Here is a 22,634-nt window from a genome sequence, read left to right on the forward strand (position 1 = left end):
GCTCTCTCGCTCTCTCTTGCTCTCTCTCCTTACAGGGCTGAATATTGCAATAACTGTTCCATCCGATTTTTAAAAAAATAAAACTTGCTAAAGGTCAGTGTATCTCCTGACCACACATGCAGCAACATTCAAATTTCCCTGGTCTGAGAATAAAAAGATTCCTATCATTAAAAATAAAAGCATAAGGACATCTCTGGAGCACATGAGGGATTTAGAAAGCGGAGACATTTCGTTATCAACAGCAATCACAAGATTTTTAAGCAGTATCTCTAATCTGCTCCCCCCTTCCACCTCCCACAACCCGCATCCACCCCCTCCTCGCCACCCCTTTTCACATCAAGGTCTTTTTATCTTCCAATTTTGCATCTAAAGATGAGGTGAATACCATTAGCTCAATTCAACCTCAAGTGTAGTCAGATGGGCCTGTGATTTCTGAAAAGCGCTCGCTAAGGTCACATTAAAATGTATAAGAGCTTTTCGATTCCTGAGAAGGGGGCTTATTATCCACCCGTGGTGTAAAAGAAGGATGTCAGTGGCCACAGACTTGGGTGAAAACAAAAGAGATACCAGGGCTTCGGTCTTTTGTCAGCAAGCCTCTGGCTTCTTTTCACAGCTCTGCAGATAGCTCTGCAGACTGCAAACTTAGGCCTCCTGCAAAAAAAAAAAAAAGAAAGAAAGAAAAAAAACAAGTTTAACTGGCTTCCCCTGCCAGTTCTTCTTTAACCCTTTCGGCTGGCGTCAGCCATGTCCCTCCCTTTCAGATCCTGAATGAATGCGTGTTTCCTTGGGAGAGAGGGTTTGGTCTGTCGTGTTCTTACAGCTTTTTCTCCTTTGTCCTCCCTGCAGACAGAAGTCGGCACGCAGTTAGGAAGACGTGGACTTAGTTGGAATCCATGGATGCGCCCCAGGCCCTCACGTGTTCGCGTAGTCAACAGATATCCTTTGAGCATCATCTATACGCGGCCGAGGTTCTGGGTTTTAGGAAGACGGAGATGAACCAGGTGGATGTCCTTGGCGAGGGTTTGCATTCTCACAGGGGCGGGGCTGCCCCAGGGAGCAGCAGAGCCACAAGGCAGGTGGAGATGATCGTTATTTCTGAGGAAATAAACAGCGCTGTCAGAGAAGGGGCCCGAAGAAGGGGGATTGAGGGAGGACCTTCTGAGGAAATGAAATGCGAGATAAAACCTTAAGCTGAAACTAAGCCCGCAATTCAAAGGGCGTCTCAGGCACTGGGGTCAGGAAACTGAAAGGCTTTTCTTCGTGAGTGTCTGTCATTTTGCCCACTGAGCACCCACCCTTCCTGTCTGCCTTCTCGGCCATGCCTCACTCCCATGGCATAGCCTCGGGGGAGTCGGTCAGGGTGCCCTGACCTCCGCCAGCAAAGACACGGGTACACGACCCAAGACAGGCAGTCAGCCCCTCACCTGGGCATACGACAGAGAACGGTGGCCGCTGGTTCTGGCTCATCCCATGGGTGCTCCTCTGACGAGAAGGCTATGTGGCTCTGCCTCTGAGATGCCTAGAATGTCTCCAGTTCCTTATTGTTCTCAATTTAGATTCTTTGGATTCTGTGAACTACTCGGGCTTCCAGTAAATGCCTTTTTTGCTCAAGCTAGTCCGAATTTGAAACGTGATTTGAAAACAAAGAACCTTCGCCAACATAGAAATCGGCGGCAGAGAGTGAATCTTCGGGTAAAAGAACCTCAAGAAAAAGGAGGGTACATTGAGGTGGGATTCTGGCCGAGAGGATGCTGATGTATGTTCAGAGTGGGAACCTCACAGCCAATGACACGTAGAGGTGAAACGTTGATTACGTTATCAGATTCAGAATTCTCAAAGGGAAGACGCAAGGCCTGGCACGAAACAGGCTGGATTAGGATTGGAACTGTTGGTTTGGCCTCATGGTTTTCAATATTAGAATATTGAATGTGTGTTTGCAGGTGTCCACCGAGAGGGCCTGAGAGCAGTGACACCCAGTAGCAATGAGCACACTTAGGGCTCAGATCTTGGTTTCTAAATATCATTCTCCATTCAGAGGAACAAGGACTCCTTAGAGAATTGTACGATTCCAGGGGTGGGACATGAGAAAGTGTAAGAACAGAGACAAACTTATAGAGGCGCTCATTGACCAACAGAAAAATTAATCAACTTTATTCTGATATAATTTATATACAGTAAAATGCTCCTGTTTTAATTACAGTTGAATGAGTTTTGATAAATATCTAAATATATACAACCACGTGGCCACTGTTTTAATCAGATACAGAGCATTCTCATCACCCCCAAAATTCTGTCAGGTCCTTTCTTAATTCATCCCTCCCCAGAGACAACCACCGATCTTATTTTCGTCACTGTGGATTAATTCTGTCTTTTCTAGAACTTCATATTAATGGAATCATACAGTATGTATTTTTGGTGTCTGCCTTCTTTGGCTAGGACAAAGTGTCTGAGATTCATCCATATTACTGTGCATATCAGGAATTTGTCCATTTTTACTGCTGGTATTTTTCTAATTTTGAAAAATACAATTGGTTTATCTACTCACTCTTTGATAGATATGTTATCTTTAGTTTCTGGATATTATGAATAACGTTTGTTTGAATATTCATATACGCATCTTTGTACGAATATATGTATTTATTTCTCTAAAGTCATACCTAGGAGAGGAATTCCTGAGTTGTATAATAAGATTATATTTTAACTTTCTAATAAACTTTTGCGGTTCTCCAGAATGATTATACCATTTTACATTCCCTCCAGCAATGTCAGAGAGTCTCGATTGTTCCCTATCCTCACCAATACTTACATTTAGCCTTTCTTCATTTTAGCCATTCTAGTAGGTATATAGTGGCATCTTACTATGGTTTTAATTTGAATTTCCTGATGGCTAAGGGTGTTGAGCATCTTTTCATGGCCTTATTGGCCGTTCATACAGCTTTTTTGTACAGATCTCATTCAAATTTTTGCACCTATTTATTGGTGTTTGTCTTAATATTAAGTTGTAAGAATCTTTCTGGATACAAATTCTTTGCCAAATGTATGGATTGCAAATATATTCTGCCAGTTGAAACATGATTCCTATTTTCTTAATGGTGTCTTTTAAAGAGCATAAGTTTTTGATGTTGTTGCAGTTTATTTTATCAAATTTTATTTTCTGGTTCATGCAGTCTGTGTCTTCAGCACCCATCACCTGCCCCAAGGTCGAAAATGCATTGTCCCGTATTTTCTTCGGAAGATTTATCATTTAAGTCTTTGTGCTAAAGCAAATAATCTAGTTGGGATGGAGTCAAACCTCATTTCTTTCCATGTGGATATTCAGTTGTTCCAGAATCATCTGCTGAAAAGATTATCCTCTTCCCATGAAATTACCTTTGCCCCTTGGTTAAAAATCAATCAATCATATGTGTGTGGTTGTGCTCCATTAATCTGTACGTCTGCTCTCACGCTGACTTGAATAGTGTAGTTCTGTATTACACACTTTGAAATTAGGTAGGATAGGTCCTCTGGATCTGAAACCGGCTGATATATTGATCGGAATTACACGAAATCTATAAATTCATTTGGGTAGAAATAACATTGCAGAATAATAGGGAACATATTTGTTTGGGTGCCTGATTCCTGTCATGGACCTCTTAAAACCCTTGGAATGTTCTGAGTGATTAGAGTGACTTTTGGTATTCGGGACAAGCCCCTTTCGATCACACCTGAGTTTATCCTAGTGAGTGAACTTTGGGTGGAACCTCTAGAGAGCCTCGGGATGGGACTGGTCACCAGAAAGGCCAAGTGATTAGAGAGTTACAGTTCTGCCCCACCCCCACTCACTGACCTCCGGGGAGAGGAAGGGAGGCTGGAGATTGAGCTTCCGGGTTGGTGAAAACATCAGTGTGTCGGGAAGGTAGCTCTGCATTCCGCCCTATGCCCCGCCCTATGCGGTGCTTCCATCTGACTGTTCTTGAGGTGTATCCTTTATAATAAACCAGTACATGTAAGTAAAGCCTTTTCCCGAGTTCTGTAAGTCATTTTAGCTAATTGTAAAACCTGAGAAGAGATGGCAGAAACCCCCGAATTTGTAGTTGGCTGGGCAGAATATGAGTAGCCTGGACATCCCATTTGCAACTGGCATCTGAAGTGGGGACAGTCTTGTGGCACTGAGCCTCTAGCCTGCGGGGTCTGCACTAACTCCAGGAGTTGGTGTCAGAATCGAATTGAATTGTTTGATACCCAGTTGATGTTGGAGAGTTGGGAAAATTGCTCTAGAAAACCCGTAACACATTTGGTGTTGGAAGTACTGTCAGGGAAGGAAATAGCCTTTCAGATATCGTGACGGTGTTGACTATTGCAATGTGTCTCTCTATTATTTAGTGTTTCTCTCCATATAGTTGGGTCTTCTTTAATTTCCTTCAGAAGGGTCTTATAGTTTTCAGTATCACTTTTGTTAAATTTATTACTATTTTATATTTCCCATTATTCTTGCTAGTATTAGAAATACAGTAGACGTTTGCGTATGGACCTAGTATGAAGCAAGTTTGCAAAATCTTCACCTTGTAGTATTTATGCAGATTCATTATGGTTTTCTATGCACGTAATTATGTTATCTGTAAATAAAGGTCATTTTATTTTTTGTTTTCAATGTTTATGCCTTTTATTTCTTTTTGTTGCACTGGCTAGACACTTCAGCCAGTGAAAAGAAGTGGTAAGAATGATCATTCTTGCCTTTTCCAGATCTTAGAGAAGAAGCACTTAGTCCTTTACTATAAAGTATGGTGTTTGCTGTATGTTTTGATAGATGCCTTTTATCGTGTTAAGATAGCTTCTCTTTTTCTTAGGTTTATGATAGTTTTGATAATCTATGCATGTCAAATATTGTCAAATGATTTTTATGCATCTGTGAAATAATAATATGATTTTCCTACTTTTTTCTGGTAAGACTGTGAATTACACTGATTGTTTTCGAATGTCAAACTAAACTTCCATATTAATATCCGGTTGATATTGTTGGGTTTTATTTGATAATATGTTGTTAAGGATCTCCCCTCAATATTCAGGAGGTAAATTAGTCTGTAATATTTTTGTATGTCTTTGTATCACGACGTCACAACATCAGTCAAGAGATGTTACGTTTTCCTCCATTTTCTGAGCAATTAACATAATATTGCAATGATTATTTTTTCATTAGATGTTTGATAGAATTCACCAGTTAAACCTACTGGGCGTGAGGTTCCACTGTGGGAAGGTCTTTAACTGTTCATTTAATTTTAATAGATAGAGGATTATTGATATTTTCTGTTTTGTTCTTGCGTCTGATAATTGTGTCTTTCGAGGAACTGGTCCATTCTAAGTTGTTGAAATTAGTGACCTAGAGATTTTCATGATGGTTTCTTAGTATCCTTTTAATGTCTGCGTAATTTGCGGTGACATCCTCTATTTTATTGCTGATATTGGTACACATTCAGAAGTGCCCTTTTCTGATGTCATTCCAGAGACTTATCAAACTAAACAACTTTTGAAAGAATAAACTTTGGGTCTCACCAATCTCTCCATTGTTTTTCTATTTGCAATTTCAATAATTGCCGTTCTTATCTTTTTTATTTCCCCATTACTAATCGCCTTGGTTTTTAATTGCTCTTCTTTTCCTAATTTCTTAACATGGAACCTCAGGTCATTTATTTTAAGCGTTTCCTCTTTTCTAATATAAGCATTTAAAGATAAACATTTCCCTCTAAAATAAATGAACATCACAAATTTTGATGTGTATGTTTTTATTTTACTTCCATGAAAAATGTTGTTTAATTTCCCTTATTATTCTTCTTTGATCTATGAATTATTTTAAAGTGTCCCGTTTAACTTCCAAATATTTGGAGATTTTCCAGATTTATTTTTATAATTTTATTCTCACTTAGTTTTCTTGTGGTCAGAGCATATACTCTGTTGATTGTAATCTTTTTTGACTTACTGAGATGTATTTTGTGGGCCACCATACGGGCTATCATAATGAAAGATACACTTAAAATGAGGTATTTTTTTCTCTCCAGTTGTGTGGAGTAGTCTGTAAACGTCGGTTAGGTCAAGTAGGTTGATGGTGTTGTTCAAGTCTTTTCTTGCTTACTAATTTATTTTCTGTTCTATTAATTAGTGAGAAAAGAGTGTCGAAAATCTTCAACGAACGTTATAGATTTGTCAATTTCTCATTTCAATTCTGTTCGTTTTCTTCTTCGCGTACTTGAAAGTTCTGTTTTTAGGTTCTTACACGTTTCAAACTGCTATGTCTTTTTGACGAATTGGCCATTTATAATTTGCAAATGTCACTCCTTATTTTTGGTAATATCCTTTTGTTTGAAGTCTGTTTTCTCTGATACTAATATATCTCTCCAGCTTTCTTGGGATTAGGCTTTTATTGTATATACCTTTTACATCCTTTGACTTTTGTCTATATATTTCTTTATGTTTAAAGTATACTTCTTATATACAGCATATATTGGATGCTGTTTTTTTAATCTACTGTAAGAGATCTGTCTTTTAATTGGACTATTTAATCCATTTACAATTAACATAATGATGTGGTTAGATTTTAATCCACTATATCGCTACTTCTTTCATATTTGCCCTATCTATTCTCTGTTCCTTTACCTCTGTTTTCATGCCTCTTTTGGGTTAATTGAGTGTTTTTAGTATTCTATTTTATCAATTCGATAAGCTTATTTTCTATACCGCTTTGATTTTTTTCTTAGTTTTTCTAGAGCTTACGATATGCATATTTAACCAATCACCGCCTCCCCTCAGGCAGTCTCATGTACTTTTGAACGTAATGTAAGAACGTTGTAACGGTATGCTTCCATTTCCCTACCTATATCTTTTGTACTATTGTTGCCATACATTTCACTTCTGTGTATAAGTCCCACAGTATATTGTTGTTATTTTTATTTAAACAGTCACTTATCTTTTCTTAAAAATGTAAGTGAGAACAAATACCTTTCCATATATTGTATTTCATGTTTCTGACACTTCATTCTTTTCTGCAAATTCAGGTTTTGACACAGAATCATTTTCTCTCAGTCTGAAAAACTTGGTTTAACATTTATTACAGTTAGTACAGATCTGCTGGTGACAAATTTTCTCAGCTTTTGTCAGTCTGAAATGTTTTTATTTCACCTTCACTTTTGAAGGATATTTGCTGGATATAAAATTCTAGGTGGCCGGTGGCTGGAGCATTGTGGGTTTTTTCTCTTTTTAACACTTGAAAGATTTCGCTATAGTATCTCTTGGCTTGTATCGTTTCTGAAAGAAGGCAGAGCCATTTTTTTTAAATCTCTGTTGTCCTATATATAAAATTTTTTTCCTCTGGAGGCTTTTAGGATTTTCTTCTTTGTCATTGGTTTTGAGAAATTTAATTATGAAGTGCCTTGAAACCACATTTTATTTATCTTGCTTGGGAGTCATTGAGATTTATAAATATATGGTTTCATATTTTTTACATTTGGGGAGATTTTGACTATTATTTCATATATAAATTGGACATCATGCTGTTGTGCATAAGTCACTAAAACTTCATTTTTTCCACCTTTACTTTCTGGTCTTCATTTTGGATAGTTTTTATGACTATGTCTTCAACCTGCAGTTTCTAGTATACTTTACAGCTGATCTAATGATTTTTTTAAATTCATAGACTCAACTTTTCAGTCTAGAAGATCCATTTGCTTCTTTTTTATAGTTTCTATTTCTCTCCTCATTAAATTCATATTCTTGAACATATTTATAGAGTTTTTACATACTTCTTGCCTGGTAATTCCGTTACCTTTGCCATTGGAGTGTCTATTGATTTTGTTCTCCAGGTTATGGGCCACATTTTTCCTGCCTTATCACATGTCTAGTCATTTTTTTACTGGATACTGGACATTATAGCTAGAGTGGCTGGATTTTGTTTTCTTTCATCAAATAGTGTTGAGTTTTGTTCTGGCAGGCTGTTAATTTACTTGCAGATCGACATTAACCTTTTGAAGCTTGTTAGGAAGGCTTGTTGAGGTAAGTCTGTAGTTGATTTTTTACTATGGTTCATTTAGCCCTCTTTTTAAGGTACACCGTTTCTGGGGTCTATACTGAATTCCCCAGTATTAAACAAAGTCCTTCCACTCTGGTTAGTCAGAACTTGAATGATTCACAATTCTGTGTGAGTTCCGGTAATTTTTGGGCTTACCACTCTATAGTAATTGTTTTTTCTCCCATGGTTTTCTTTGCCCAACCTGGTGGAGTCTCACCCTGTGCATTTATAGATCAGCATTAAATCAAAGACTCATGAGATTCCTGAAAACTTCTGGACATCATTCGCTATGCAGCTACTTTTTCTCTGGTGCTCTGCTCCACGATTTCTAACCATCTCCTTTTTCCTTAAACTGTGATTTTCATTGCCTTACCTCACCAATTCTGCTGTGCTCAGCTTGAGTTCCCCTTTCTTGCATCAGGGTCCTAAAATTCCTCCAGGGAGAAAGTTGGGGTAACCATAGGGCTTATGTTGTTTGTTTTACTTCTTCTAATGATCACAGTCCTACTCTGCCTGTTGTCAAATGCCTGAAAATGTTGTTTTACATTCTTTGTATAATGTTCTAGTTGTTTATGTTGGAGGAGCTAGTCTAGTATCAATTATTCCTTCATGGAAAGACCAAATAAGGGGCAATTTGAGAACGAATACAAATAATAATACGAACAGATTACATCCATTGAATAAAATAGAATCCTTGTGTCTACTCTCCTGTGAATAAAAAATAAATAGATGGGGAGAAAGGAAAGCTTTTTCCTTAAAGTAGCATGCCAACTAATAAATATACAAGGAATGATAGAATTAGAAAATCACCATTTGGCAGCCATCACAGTAGTAATTCAGCCAAGAAACATCAGTAGATGATAAAACTTATAATAAATATTTGATGAGTGGGATATTTTACATAGGTTCTACGTACTTCCCTCCCCCCAAATACTTATTAATTACAAAAAGAGAAAAAAGAACTTTACAGTAGAGAAGCTTGATAGATACCAGCAGTGATAAAAGTTTACAAAGCCAGTCTACAGCCATGCTACTCTAAACAAGCCCAATCCTGCCTGATCTCGGAAGCTAAGCAGGGTCGGGCCTGGTTAGTACTTGGATGGGAGACCACCTTGGAAGACCAGGTGCTGTAGATGTAAAAAAATAAATAAGGGGATTGTAAGCTGACAAGTTCCTTGCAATCTGTGAGGTCAACTAAGGGTTGCCTCGCCTTAAAAATAAACAAACAAATAAATAAATAAATGTATGTTTACAAAGCCAGTAATGGGACTCAAAATTATATACTTGATAGTATGTGTTTTGAACTGCTGGATGGAGGATGAAGGCAAGGAAGCCAGGAAAAAAGCCATTACACTGGGTTAGGGGAGATATGTAGAAGTTGGATGTTATGGATAAAATGTTCGCGTCCCCGAAAAATCTATATGTTGAAGCCCTAACCCCTGTATTTGGAGATAAGGCTTACAGGGAATTGATAAAAATTAAATGAGCGTAAGGCCTTAATTTGATAGAGCTGGCGTCTCTATAAGAAAAGGAAGAGACACCAGAGGGTACAGCGAGGGGGCATCCAGCTGCAAGCCAAGGAACCAAACTGGCCAGAACTTTGATCTTGGACTTCCAGACTTCGGGACTGTAAGAAATAAATGTCTTCTGTTTAAGTCACCCAGTCTATGGTATTTTGTTATGGCAGCCCAAATAGATTAATACAGTATGAAAACAGATGAACAGAGCGTCACCTCTGTGACATTCCTGACAAAGATGAATATCCTGAAGCTAATCAGACAGATCCATAATTGAAGACATTATACAAAATAATGGGTCTATAATCCTCTGAAATGTGCAGGTCATGAAAGTCAAGGAAGCATTGAGAAACTGTTCCAATCTTAAGGAAATTAAAGAGTTATGACAATTAAATATAACAAATGATCATGGATCCTTTTGCTAATATAGGACATTATGAGGACAATTGGCAAAATTGAATGGGGTCTATGGGTGGATGGTAGTAATGTATCAAAAATGGTTTTCTGATTCTGATAGTTGTATTTTAGTTGTGTGCAAGGATATTCTTTTTCTTTTAGGAAATACACACTAAAATCTTCAACAGTGATGGGACAGAATATTGGCAACCTCGTTTCGAATGGTTTAGTTCTTTGTACTATCTTGCAATTCTTCTGTAAGTTTGAAATTATGTCAAAATAAAAATACCATATCCCTGGGAGAATTGCGATCATCAAATATTTGATAGATATACAGGTGATAATCCTAATCACACCCATATTCAATTCTATGGTTTCAATCAATGCAAAATTCTGATGAATTTAGAGGGCACAATGGATTTAGATAAACCTAATCAGATGATGAATCCAACTGCACTGACTATTTCTACATCTGATCTTCTCGCAGGAGACTGTTTGGGGGCGGGGGAGCTGTTCTTTCTGTAACTTCTTAAATTGCACACGTGACTCATTTATTTTCAGACTCTGTTATTTCCTAATAAATGCACATGAGACTATTGATTTTCCTCTAAATACAAACTGATCTGCATCTCTCAAGCTATTATCTATGATTTCATTATAATTCAGTTCTATATATTTCATCATTTTCTTTATGATTTTCTCTTTAACTCATCGATTATTTAGAAGTTATAGCTTATATTTAATATTTTCTAGTGCATGGGAAATAAGTCTCTTTTTATTTTTGATATTTTATCTTATTTCATTTAGGTCAGAAGATGTGGTTTGTATAATGGTTATTATTTGAAACCTATTATGACTTCCTTAATGGTCTAATACACTACCATTTTTTGATAAATATTCAATTGTGCTTGAAAATAATGTATGTTCTCTGAAGAGGAAAGTTCTATATATTTTCTGCGAGGCCAAGTTTGTTTTTCTGTATATTTATTGTTCTTTATTAGTCTGATGAATTATTTTCTGGGAAATGGGTACTAAACTTTCTATCATTGTCACAAATCTTAGCGATTGTTTTTTTCATTTGTTGCTCTTTCTATTTCGATGCTATATAAATGAGGTACATACAAATTAATTATTGTTATGTCATCTTGGTGGATTCTTCCTTTTATCAATATGAAATAGCCCTCTTAAATTTAAATATTAATTGTAATGCTATTCATATTAGATTCTATTTTGTCCGTTATTAAGAACACTAGCTCCCTTTTGGATAGTAAATACCTAGCATGTCTTCTCTATATACCTTAATTTCCAAACATCCTCTGAATTTCTTCAAGTATGTCTATTATAATCATCATATATTCGTCTATTTTTAATCTAATCTGGAGTCTCTGTCTTCTAATTGTGAGTTTAACCTATTTACATTTATTGTGATTAGAAATACACAGGAACTTCTCTCCACCTTCTTGCTTTCTTTCTGCCTCTTTTGTTTTTATTCTTTAATTTCTTTGGCTGCATTGGTCAAGCTTTTTACGTTCCTTTTCTTTTCTACTGCTGGTTCAGAAACTATGCATTCTATCATTTTAGTGTTTATCCTTAAATTTTGATATTGTTTATTTTGCATCCCTCTCCTTCCTTCTGGCATGTTTTTCTCTTTTATATAATATATTTCATAATTATGTTAGGGAGCATCGGCATGTAGTTTCTATTCTGTTTTCTGGTTTACCTAAAAATATCTTCATAATCCTCACCCTTAGATTATATTTTGGTTGAATATAGAATTATAGGTTCACAATTATTTCCTCTCAACTTCAAAGATATTCTATTTCTTTTCGGCATATGTCGTTGTTCGTGAGAATTTGGCTAATAATCTGATACGCGTTCTATTAAAAGTAATCTATGTTTTATTCTCTGGTGGCCTTTAGGATTTTTCTCTCTTGCTGATATTCTGCTGTTTCACTATAAAGTCTCCAAGTGTGAAGCTTAACGGGGTTTCCTGCACTTTGGAAATTTTTCCAGCTATTATTGTTTTAAGTGTCACCTTGCTGTCTTTTACCCCAGTTTCTCTATCTCAGCATATGATGGAGATTCATTTTCTATCTTCTAGGACTTGCAAGTTCTCTTTCAGAGTTTCTAGGTTAATAATTTGCATACTATTGGATTTCTGTTGAAGCTTCTCATTCTATATTCCATGCTTCTTCATTTCCCTCATAATTGCTATTTCTTTCATACTTGCTATCTTTTCTATATTTTCCATTCTATTAGTCATGTGCTGAAATGCTTTCTTCTGCCTTCAAATTTTCTTAAGCTCTCTTCTATACTTTCCATGCCTGTAATAGTTTTTATTGCTACTTCTGTGGGCTAGATCTAGAAGACTTCATCGGTTCAGTCTTCCGATTCATTTGTTCTTTTCTCAGATGTGTCTGGTTGATCATTTATTCACCTACTGAGAGGTTTTATTTTCAATTTTAATAACTATCTTTAATTAATTTCTACCTCAAATACAAGAAGATATGCCAACGAAAAGCCTCATTTAAAAGCAAGTTGATCTCATGTGTTTGTACAAGGCTCTTATGTTATTTTATTTTATTTTTTTTATTTTATTTTTTCTGTTCATTCTTGTTCTCAACTACCATTCTTTTCACACTCATTGACAATCATTCTTCAATATGTAATATACGATACATAGCATATAATTTGGGGTGGCTTATGATGATAGGCAAATAGGCTGCGGCTGAGACACAGATGCTCATTAACCTCATTTTTGCAACCTGAGTATTTCATTTTTCAGCCTCTTTTGCAGTTGAGTTGGGTTCTGTGACAACTTCTGGTCAATGAAATTTGGGCGGAATTGGTGCGATGTAAAATTGTATGTACAGAGGAAAGATTGGGCTGACAAGATGTGGAATGTCATGAACATCTATTGCTTTTGACTCCCGTCTGCCATTCACGTCCTCCTTCGTATGACAGCATCCCCTCAAAATGCTTTAGGAACTTACCTAATCACCACTGTATGCAATCTTGTTAGGACTGTCAATCAAAGCATCTTGCATTCTCCTGATCAAAGTGGGACTGGCCACGTAATTTGCGAGGTATCTTGTTCAAAATTATTCAGAATGTCAATGTGGCGACAGCAGAGTTAAACCCACCAAAAGGCTCTTCTAAGGGCGGAGCTGCATAAGGGGGCCCCCAACCACACACTCAGGAAAGTCGCCCAATCCAAACCAATCAGACCGTCCCTCCCGAGAATGTAAATCTTGACCACAATGACACAGATTTCAGAAAAACCTGGAAGCAATTTTCCCTAGAGGTTTCTGCTACTTGCATCCCCCAAGAATTCCTGATTCCTGTCTTGTCCAAATCAGATTCGTTTTCCTCCCTTGAATTCTATCAGTCCCTACTCCATTCCCTTCCTTTTGGCTTGAGTTAGCTCTGGTCCGTTTCTGATGGTTACATCCAAGAACCCTCAATGAAACAATGAGTAATTCCGCTTGAGTCCTTTGAGCCTCAGTTTTCCATCTGCAAAGCGGGAGTAACAGTTATAACTCCAGTTATAATTAGAAAAAGGTCAGTAAATGTGAAGGGTACGTCCAATCCCTTGCATAAACTGGGAGTTTATTAAATACAAGTTTTCTTTTTTTTTTTTACCTCCAATCCTTACCAGAAGTAACTACACGCCAGCCAGTCTCTCTGTCATTCGGACAGAAGCATTGTCCATCCCAGGCCTATGGTAGGGACTGTGGAATCTCTTGGGGGGACCAGGAGGAGGCCTGGCAAGGGCCCCTGCCAAAGGACGGAAAGAGCCAAGGATGAGTGTGGTGGGCTTCGCCGCAGCTGCAGCAGCTAAAGAGAGGTGACAGTGGCCTCTTAGCCAGGCTACCTTTGTGGTAAGACTGTTTCTGTTCTTCACGCTTCTTCTGCTTCATCTCCTTGCATTCTCTTGGTTTCTATTCATTCCCAGTCTGGTCTTAAGGCTTCCCATCCATTTCAGGAGTCCCTCCACCCCCAACACACGAACACCCCATCGTATTCTCCCACCAAAGCTCCGTTGGCTTAGATTAGCCAAGTAGGTTTTTATTTCTTGCAAGCAAGACCCCCAATTACTACAGGGAGTGAAACTTTATGTCCCCCAGAAGAGCTGGTCTTGAGAGCCAAGATCAGATAAAGACTCCAAAAGGATAAAGGCCAGGAAGGGGGACCGGGGGCCAGGGTCAGCTCAGACCCCAAGTAGAAGGGAGCCATAGCTTCAACCAGGCACTTTGTGGAGATGAGCTCATTGCTTCCCACTGGAGGAAATATTATGATCCCCACTTTTCAGAAAAGCAAACTAGACCTCATAGAGTTTTGCGATAAGGAACAGGTAGGAAAGCTGGGACTTGAAACAAAGACCCTATAAGATGTTCTTATGCCCATTTCTACAACTGAAGGGCCCATATTTCCAGATGAAAGGTAACTCCAATTGATTGAGCAACAGCCAAGTGCCAGGTGCTGCATCATTTAATTCCAATAACTGAAGCTCCCTGCCTGTCTTTCCAATCACTGCGATGTTATTGTTATATTCCAAACATACCATTTAAATACAAGAATAAATAGTGCCATGGGGTGCCCTGCGTACGCACAAGTGGTTCCACGCTGTTAGGGACTCACTCTCCCAGTGGATGCGTGTGCTTGGGTCCACACATCACATGTTAGGGGCCGACAGTGCGACTTCCACACAGAATACAATAGAGATTGAATCATAAGTAATAAAAACGTGTGAACTTGACGCTGAAGGAGATATTTAGACTCACCATTGAATGCATCAATTGTTTAAAAACGTAGACCAACAAAAGATGATTTCGGGGCGGAGGGTGCCAGCACCCACAGTTTGGAAGTGTCAACGCAGAGCGATAATAAAAAGACGACTCGTTTTGAGTTTGAGTCGGTTTGGGGCTTGTTTAAATGCCCCACAGACAATGCGCCCCCTTCTCGCCTGCTCCCACAAACCCTGCTCTCCGCACATTATTTCCGTTTTGCAGATAAAGAAAGTGGGCTTTGGCGAGGCCCAGCGCTGTGGAGTCACTGGCACAGAGTGAAGGTGAGATTCAAAGTCAAGGGCGTAGAGATGCCGAGCTCACTTTCTTTCCACTCTGCCGGGCTGACAGCAGGACCGAAGGGACAAATGCAGAGACTTCTCTTCCTCTGGGTGGGAGACCCGCACCCCTGCCTCTCCCCCCACTCGACCCTCCCTTTGCTGCCTTTAACGAAGGTGCTCAGCGCACCCTGGGGAGGATGCACACGTGCCCTGGAAATAGAATCTAATATGAACAGAGCCCCGGGAGAGCTGGGTTCAAGTCCCAGCCCCATGGCGTCCTGCGTACACCCTCATCTTCCAGGTTGTGCCACGAGGCCACGGGTGGGAGAGTGAGCTGTAAGTGACGGCCCCACGCGCGTCCGAGGGACCCCGTCTCTCCAGCCTGAGTGCCAACATCCCGAATCTTGGAGGAGTCTGATGCCTGCCATCTGGAGGGAGGAAGCCGGACTCGGGGCGCCAGGCCAAGAGAAGCGTGTTGCGGGCGCCTCCTGGGAGCCAGCGGCAGCATGTGTCTGAGCATTATCGTGTACACTGAGGAACCGGGTATTTAGAAAACAGGGTTGGTACCAAGCGCGCCATCTGTGGCCAAGCTCTCCCGGCCCACCGCACCATATTGTGCAAGGCGCCAGCTGAAGGAAACAGCGTCCGTGTCGCGCCGTGTTTGTTTGGTTTGGGGCTTTTGTTGTTTTTTGTTTTGGGGTGTTTTTTTTTTTTTTTTTTAACAAATTCAAATGTGGCTTCTTCACTTCGCGTAGCAGTCTGAATGGGCCCAAGTCAGAGACGCCGGAAGGAGAAGCCTGGGGTTTGTGCACCGGCTCCAGGAGAGGTGAAAACGACCCCAGCCTCCCGAGAGACCGGGGCCCTGCCGGGCGGTGGTGTGTGTGTGTGTGTAAAAGGTGGGTGTGTGTGTGCAAGTGCTTTCGTGGCGTGATACACATGGGTTTTCTTTTTAATCTGCACAGCAGTCTTGAGTGCTAGATACTATTACTACTCCATTAGGTAGACATGGAAAAGGGAGCCCAGAGAGGTTGAGGAACTTGCCTGTGGCCACACAGCTAGCAGAAGGTAGAGCCCCAGGAGGGAGGCAGGTCCAGTCCACACCCACACTGGGGGGACTTTGCGCCCCTCGAAAACACAAAGCGAATCCTGCACACCTCATCGGGTCACCCTCTTTCACGCGTCTTGCTGTTTTTAGCTCTGCTCACTGATCAGATCTGAAATCATCTTCCTTATGAATTGTACGTCGTCTCTGTTCCCCTCCCCAGACCATCGGCTCCTTGCAGCCCGGGCTGTACTCGCAGCGATGGGGGTTCAGGAATAGAACACACCCCACCACTCCGCTATCAGCCTTCTTACTAGAAACTGAGCGTAATACCCACTTCCACACCTGGGCTCTCTCGTATATAAAGTGGCGCTCGAATACCTGCCTTCGGCGCTGTGCGAGGACTCAGCATCCAGGAGGAGCAGTGCCCGCGTGGGGTCCTGCCTTCGAGCTCCCATGACACCCGCACGCCCACTCTCCTAGCGCTTGTCACCCTGTGTTCAAGTGTTCTATGTACCTGGCTGATCCTCGCCCCAGGATTAGGACAAAGCCATGTCTACCTTCTCCGGTACCCGGCACATAACAGGTGCTCAAGAAACTACCAGTGAATAACAAAGAAAGAGCCCTCGCTCCCTCTTGTTTCAGACTCAGTTTCCCCATCTGCGACATGGCCCACTGGGCTCTCAAATCCTGTCCAGCCAGCTCTGACACCCTTTCTTCCAAGTCCTCCAGCCCTGCGAGAGTCCGGAGCCAGCCTTGGAGCCCGCCCTAGGCACAGGTGACTGGAAAACACGTTATGCTGTTAAATCATGCAGACCCCGAGGTGCAGCCCCCGACCCCCAGCACTTGCCAGGCAAGTCCGGACCTCCACGGCAGGCGGCCACACTCGGCCCATTAAGACGTGATTATCTCGCCACCGTGAAGTGGCTGCAGGAGAAATTAGGTTTGGAGAGTAGCAGGCGGGCTCTGCTTCTGAAGCACATGGTAAAATTTGGTGCAATTAGCAGCGAGGGAACACACATTACTACTGTTATTATGTTCCCTTGGCACCCCGGCCCTGTTGTGGGCTGCCTTCTTTCTTTAATTTTTATTTTTTTTAAGAAGAAAAAAAATGCTCTTTGGGAACCGAAGCGAAATAAAAATGCCAAGAATTAAAAATGCAAATTCATCCAAGATGTTTTCTGCCCAAGACGGCAATGGCCACATGGCTCGATAACATTTTAAATGTTAAAAAATGGGTAATTTTCAGTAAAAATCAGATTTGCTAGAGCCGGAGTTTGAACGAAGCTCGTATAGCGTTCGGGCTCCTGGCCAATATTCGTGAACAGCAAGTCCTTTCAGGAGCTTGTGTACCATTAAAATGAGGAGAAAACACAAACTTCGCGTACGCGTCACCGGTCCTCGGGAGTCAGGGACGCGGCCGGCCGTGTGTGGACCCGCTCAGCTTTTGCCTCCCTGTACTTGGCTGTCTCATCCATGAAACGGCCGTAAATAAAATCCACCTCTGGGCTTCGATTAGCGGTAGCCATGTTCTAAAACCCCATAAAAGGTTCTTTACAGACATCGGATGAACGCCTTGCCCATCGATAAACAGCAGCGTTTAAGGACAGGGATGAAGTCAGAGCTGCTCGTCCCGCCCCCTCCCCAATCACCCTCGGTGCCCAGCAGAGGGACCGGCTCCTAACGCATGCTCGGTAAGTCCTCTGGCCATAACTGGCCCCAAGAGAGCTGGGCGCCCACCGGTGCTCAGCACCCAGCCCTCTGGCCCCAAGGCGAATGGAGCCCCCATCTGCACAGGTGGGTCAGATGCCTCCCTCTTCTGCATCCCTGTCACTCGCTTTGCTCTGCTGGGCAGAGAGTGGCTGGGAGCAAGGTGCTACCAGCCGCCGCACCTGGGCGCAAATCCTTCTCTGACTCTTACTGGTTATTGGACCGTGGGTAAGGCATTAAAAAAAAAAAAACAGCGTGCCTCAGTTTTCCCAACTGAAAAAGCACGATAACCACAGAATTCACCTGCCAGTGCTATTGTGAGGATGAGTCCTGGGCAGCTTTTAACACCTGCCTGGCCCGGGTAAGTGCTCAAGGGACAGAGCCTGTCTCTGTCTTTGTATTAACATCCTCCTCAGAGTAGCCATTACTCCAGTGTTCCTTGGTCTAAAATGAGTCTGGCGTCTGCGTGAGGTGCTCTCCGTCACATTGCAAAGGAGGGACACCTGCCCGGGGATCAGTCCCTGTTTGCTCCGTCCTGGTCGGGACCCCGTGGAACACAAGGACGGTGCCTTCCCACTCACCTCGACTGTTCTCACCCCCGGGTCAGACGCGCCCACTCCTCTGCCTAGAACCCACCGCGCATCACGTCAACTTACCCAGAACCAAAACGGGCCCGGACCTTGGCCACCCTCCCCACCTCTTGACCTCCTGACCTCATCTCCCACACCCCCACCACCAGCCACCCTCCCACCTGCAGGCCTGGCCTCACTGCCTTTGCTGGGACCCTTTCCCCGGGGTATTTCCCCGGGGCATTCGTCTCTCCGTGGCCTCCAGCTCCACCTGCTCGCGGGCGCGCGTCAGTGGTTGACCTGTTACCGAATGACACTTGTTTGTGTCCAGTTCTTCTCACTGCCGTGCGAGCTCCGTGAGGACAGGGTCTTAGTGGCCTGAGCTTCTTCGAAGACCAAGGTCTTAGGCAGCAAGGAAGACGCCCCCGTTGGTGTCAACACCTGCACCAAGGTGGGGCACGGGAACCCTCCAGACGAGGGGGCGGGGCCTTATCTCACAGATGGGGAAATGCACACTCGGCAGGAGAGGGACCGGTTCAAGGTCACAAGGTGAGCCAGCGGCAGAGTCTGCCCCTCATCCTCGGTTCGTTTATGAGCTGACGTATCCGGCAAGCAGGATTCGTGAGGTATAACCACGAGGCAACTTCATTTTGCCTCCTACTGTCCCTTTAAAATTTACTCAACGAGAAAGCCCTGCCTGCCCCTAGACGATCCCCAGAAGGCCTGGTCACTTTGCAGGTCACACCGGCAATAAAAATGCTATCTCCCTTGACGCCACCAACACACCGTGTTGCTCTAGCAATTAGGAGTGTCGTGTGCCTTGTCGTAATCAAAACTTCAGACAAGATTTCAAGTTCAGTTCTGTCTCCTCCCCCGTCACCTCCCCAGGGCCCACGCCCCTGGCCAAGGACGGCAGACAGCTTCTCTCTTCCCCATCACCTCTCACCAGCTCCCCACGCGCAGGTGGGAAAGTTCTTACCTGTCAAAAGCTGGCTTCTCACTGCCTCAGCTGGGGCCACTCAAGCCTGGCCCCTCACCGCGTGTGGCCCCCACTGAGTCCTAGGGACACACGTGTGCATCCCTGGCTCTGGGCTTGCAGACCTACGTCAATGCAGCCAGCTCAGCTTTGGCTCCTCCGAGAAATGACACACACCTTGTACTTCTCTTGGACGGAAACTGGATGGCAGATGCCAAGTGTCCACTCCACAAGGGACAGACATGAAGTTCCTCTCACTAGACTCTGGGAGAGAGGGGTCTCCTCGCCCCCTTCCCCGCCAACTTTCTCTCTTTAGTCCCCCAAACCCATCGTATACTCTCAATGTGAGTGAGAGACTTTAAAATCCAGATCGATTTCCCTTCGAAAATCTGCCTCTTGTCCACCATGTCATTTGGGAGGGTGACATTTCTCAAGGCCTTGATGCCTCTGTTGAAACTGCCAATTTAGCAACCTGTCACCGTTTTCTGCTGATTGATGTGTCTCTTTGGGGGTGGGGGGGAGTGGGGGAAAGCTGATGAGAATGCTTAAGACACTAATGGAGTAGGTGATTTGAAAATTTTTTGAAGTTAAATAAAATATGATGCTTTGGAGGTGTGGCCTGAACTGAAGCATACGACAAGCCCCTGAGGGCTCCGCCTTAGAAACATAGCTTCCCCGTGAGTGGAAACCAGAGCTGCAGCAAGGCCGCCTTCCGTCCCCCTCCCCCGTCCCCTCCCCTGAGCTGTGACAAAAACAGTAGCCATTTCCTAGGGGCCACTGGGTGGGCCGTGATCGGCTTGCACGCACAATCGTGCTCTGGGTGGCCGTAATCACTCTCACTTTACAGGTGAGAAACCTCAGTAGGAACAGCTTCCTCTACGCCACGCAGCTATCTAGTGGTGGAGCTGAGATTTGAACCCACAGCTGTGGGGTCCCTGAGCCTATGCTCCTTGCCCGCCTCTGGGGAGAGGGCCAGCCGGCCAAGACCGCCCTGACTGTGGACGATGCCTCAGTGGGAGCCCCGCAGTTAGAAGGAGCTGCAGCAGAGGGTGAGTATGGCCCATGGCTTGGCCAAAGCTCTCTGCCCCAGATCCCACCGCGGGCACCCCCGCTCCGTCAGCCAGCCCCCCAGGCTCCTCCTGGGCCAGCCCTGGGGGGATACCGAGAAGGGCAGACTGCAGTCCAGCCGGAAGGAGCCACGTTGCTGCGGCTGTGCCGGGGGTGGGGGTGCGGTGCTGGGCGCTCCACCGCCTGGGCCGCGGCGCCTTCACGGTCAAGGGCAGCGCCGAGGGGCTGCGAGGCCAAAGCGGAAAAGGTGGTTACGAGTGGAAGGCGGAGCGGGGAAGGCGGGAAAGGGCCTTCCAAACTTGTCCGCCAGAGTCCCCAAGATCTGTGACCGTGGTCCAGAGTGGGTCGCCGGCCACGGCCTGCCACTCCGTGCCGTGCCTGTCAGTTTCACTATAAAAACAATGTTTTAACCTGTTTCTCATTTAGAAAAAAGTGCAGCTCGCCGCCAGTATCAATTCCATTGGCATAAACACGCTCTTTGAGGCCGAAGCACATCTGACTGGTTTTCAATGTGACGATATAAAAACTGTTCTCGGAATTATTTCTAAACAGAACTCGTCTCTAATCCTGATGTAACAGAAATGTATCCGTCAATCGGATTCATCAAATGAATCTCCGGCTAACAACTGTTCGAGAACAAGGTTAACGTCACGTGGAGGAATGCTACGTTTTCTAGGATTTGACATTTTCAGCTTGGAGAATTACTGTATTTTGTAAATGGAAACACCGCTACCAAAAACAGGATGCTATGCATAGAATGATGCCGTCCGTTTCCAACGACTATCGACACATATGAGAACGATGCGAAAATGATAACAAAAGTGATGAACTTCGTGGCAAATCTGGGGGGTGAGGTTGGGCCGTAATCCGTGAGTTATCTCGGGGTAAACGCTGCAGCTCAAGCAGCGCCAGCAAGTATTCTTGGGGCAAATGGGCAAACGGGAAATGGGTTCAGTGCCCTGGGTGTCAGGGGTCCGCTGGGCCCCGTCAGGGTCTGCTCCCCTGGGCTGAGAACACAGGAGCAGACGGTGAGGGGCTGTAAACAGAAGAATGACATGGTCACATCTCTACTTCAGAAAAAAGACATTTTGGCCACAGCGTGTCCGGGGAGAAGCTGACACAGGGACGAGAAAAGCAATGAGGAGGCTGTTGCCAGGAGCCAGGTGGGAGCCGGAGCCTCGGGTGTGGCCGGGAGACAGGGGGACAGAGGGGATCCCCAGCTGCAACACCCCGGAAACCCCCTGACGTCAGCACTCGCTCCTGCTCCTCCGCCAAATTCCAGCTCAGGCTTCACTCCGAAGGAGCCTGCACGACCTTCTGGCCAGGTCAGGGACCCCTGGGGCAGGCTGTCATGGTGAAACGTGCCCCGCGTCCCAGCCCTTAGCCGAGGGGTGTTTCACATGCACGTACGGGACTTCTCAATGGCAGTCTCTCCCCAGCACGATGCTGGCCTCCATTGTTTGACTGGTTGGTTAGTTGATTGGTTATTGGTTGGTTGTGGGTTGGTTTGTTGGTTGATAAGTTGGCTGGTATGTTGGGTCGTTGGCTGGTTGGCTGGTTTTCTTTGAATCACCGTCATTTAGCTCAGCGCCTACAACACATATTTGTGGGTCTCATTTGATTCTTATGGCATCTCAGCGCTCCCGGCAGAGGAAGAAAAGATAACTTCCGAGTTACGACGTGCAGTCTGTAAATTCAGCCAGACCAGTCTGGGTTCCAAACTAGCCCGTCGGAGGCAGTGCCAGGCCCTGCAGAGGTCACGCTGTCACAGAGCTCTCCCTTCTGATGGATGAGCGGGAACCCTTCGTGGCAATGACAAGGGGGAAAAAATGAGAGAAAATAGCATGTTTGCTTCTTATTACTAATCGTGCGGCCTTTGGGTTTTCTTAGTCTGTATTTTTGGTCCACTGGTTTTGCACGAGAACGTCGCTGTCACACTGCTCTGCAAATTCGGTTAGCCGGCCCTCGCCCGCGCCCTCGCCACACATCGCGACATTGCAGGAGCGTCGCGGGAAGACCACGCATTTCACGTGAGAGCGAATCTATCTACTCGTTGATTACCTCCTGCCACAAGAAGCTCCCTGCCACCACTGCCAGGGGGAGGCGTGAGTGCCTCTCAGCCCCCGCCTTCCGTTCCCACGAAGCAGAGCTGGCCTCACTCACAGCCCACTGACCACTGGCCGGCAATGCGAAGGGAGTGAGCGGTCCCAGGGGAGACCCTGCAGGAAGGGGCGACCACCTGCATTGCCCTTG

General features: G+C 43.9%; 1 pseudogene; it reads left to right on the forward strand.

Annotated features, from left to right (window-relative positions):
* The first annotated feature begins 9,052 nt into the window (after positions 1–9,052).
* On the forward strand, positions 9,053–9,171 carry LOC120619857 (uncharacterized; annotated as a pseudogene).
* Positions 9,172–22,634: the final 13,463 nt, after the last annotated feature.

The sequence above is a fragment of the Pteropus medius genome, unplaced genomic scaffold (genome assembly GCF_902729225.1).
Source record: "Pteropus medius unplaced genomic scaffold, Ma_sr-lr_union100, whole genome shotgun sequence".
Taxonomy (NCBI): domain Eukaryota; kingdom Metazoa; phylum Chordata; class Mammalia; order Chiroptera; family Pteropodidae; genus Pteropus; species Pteropus medius.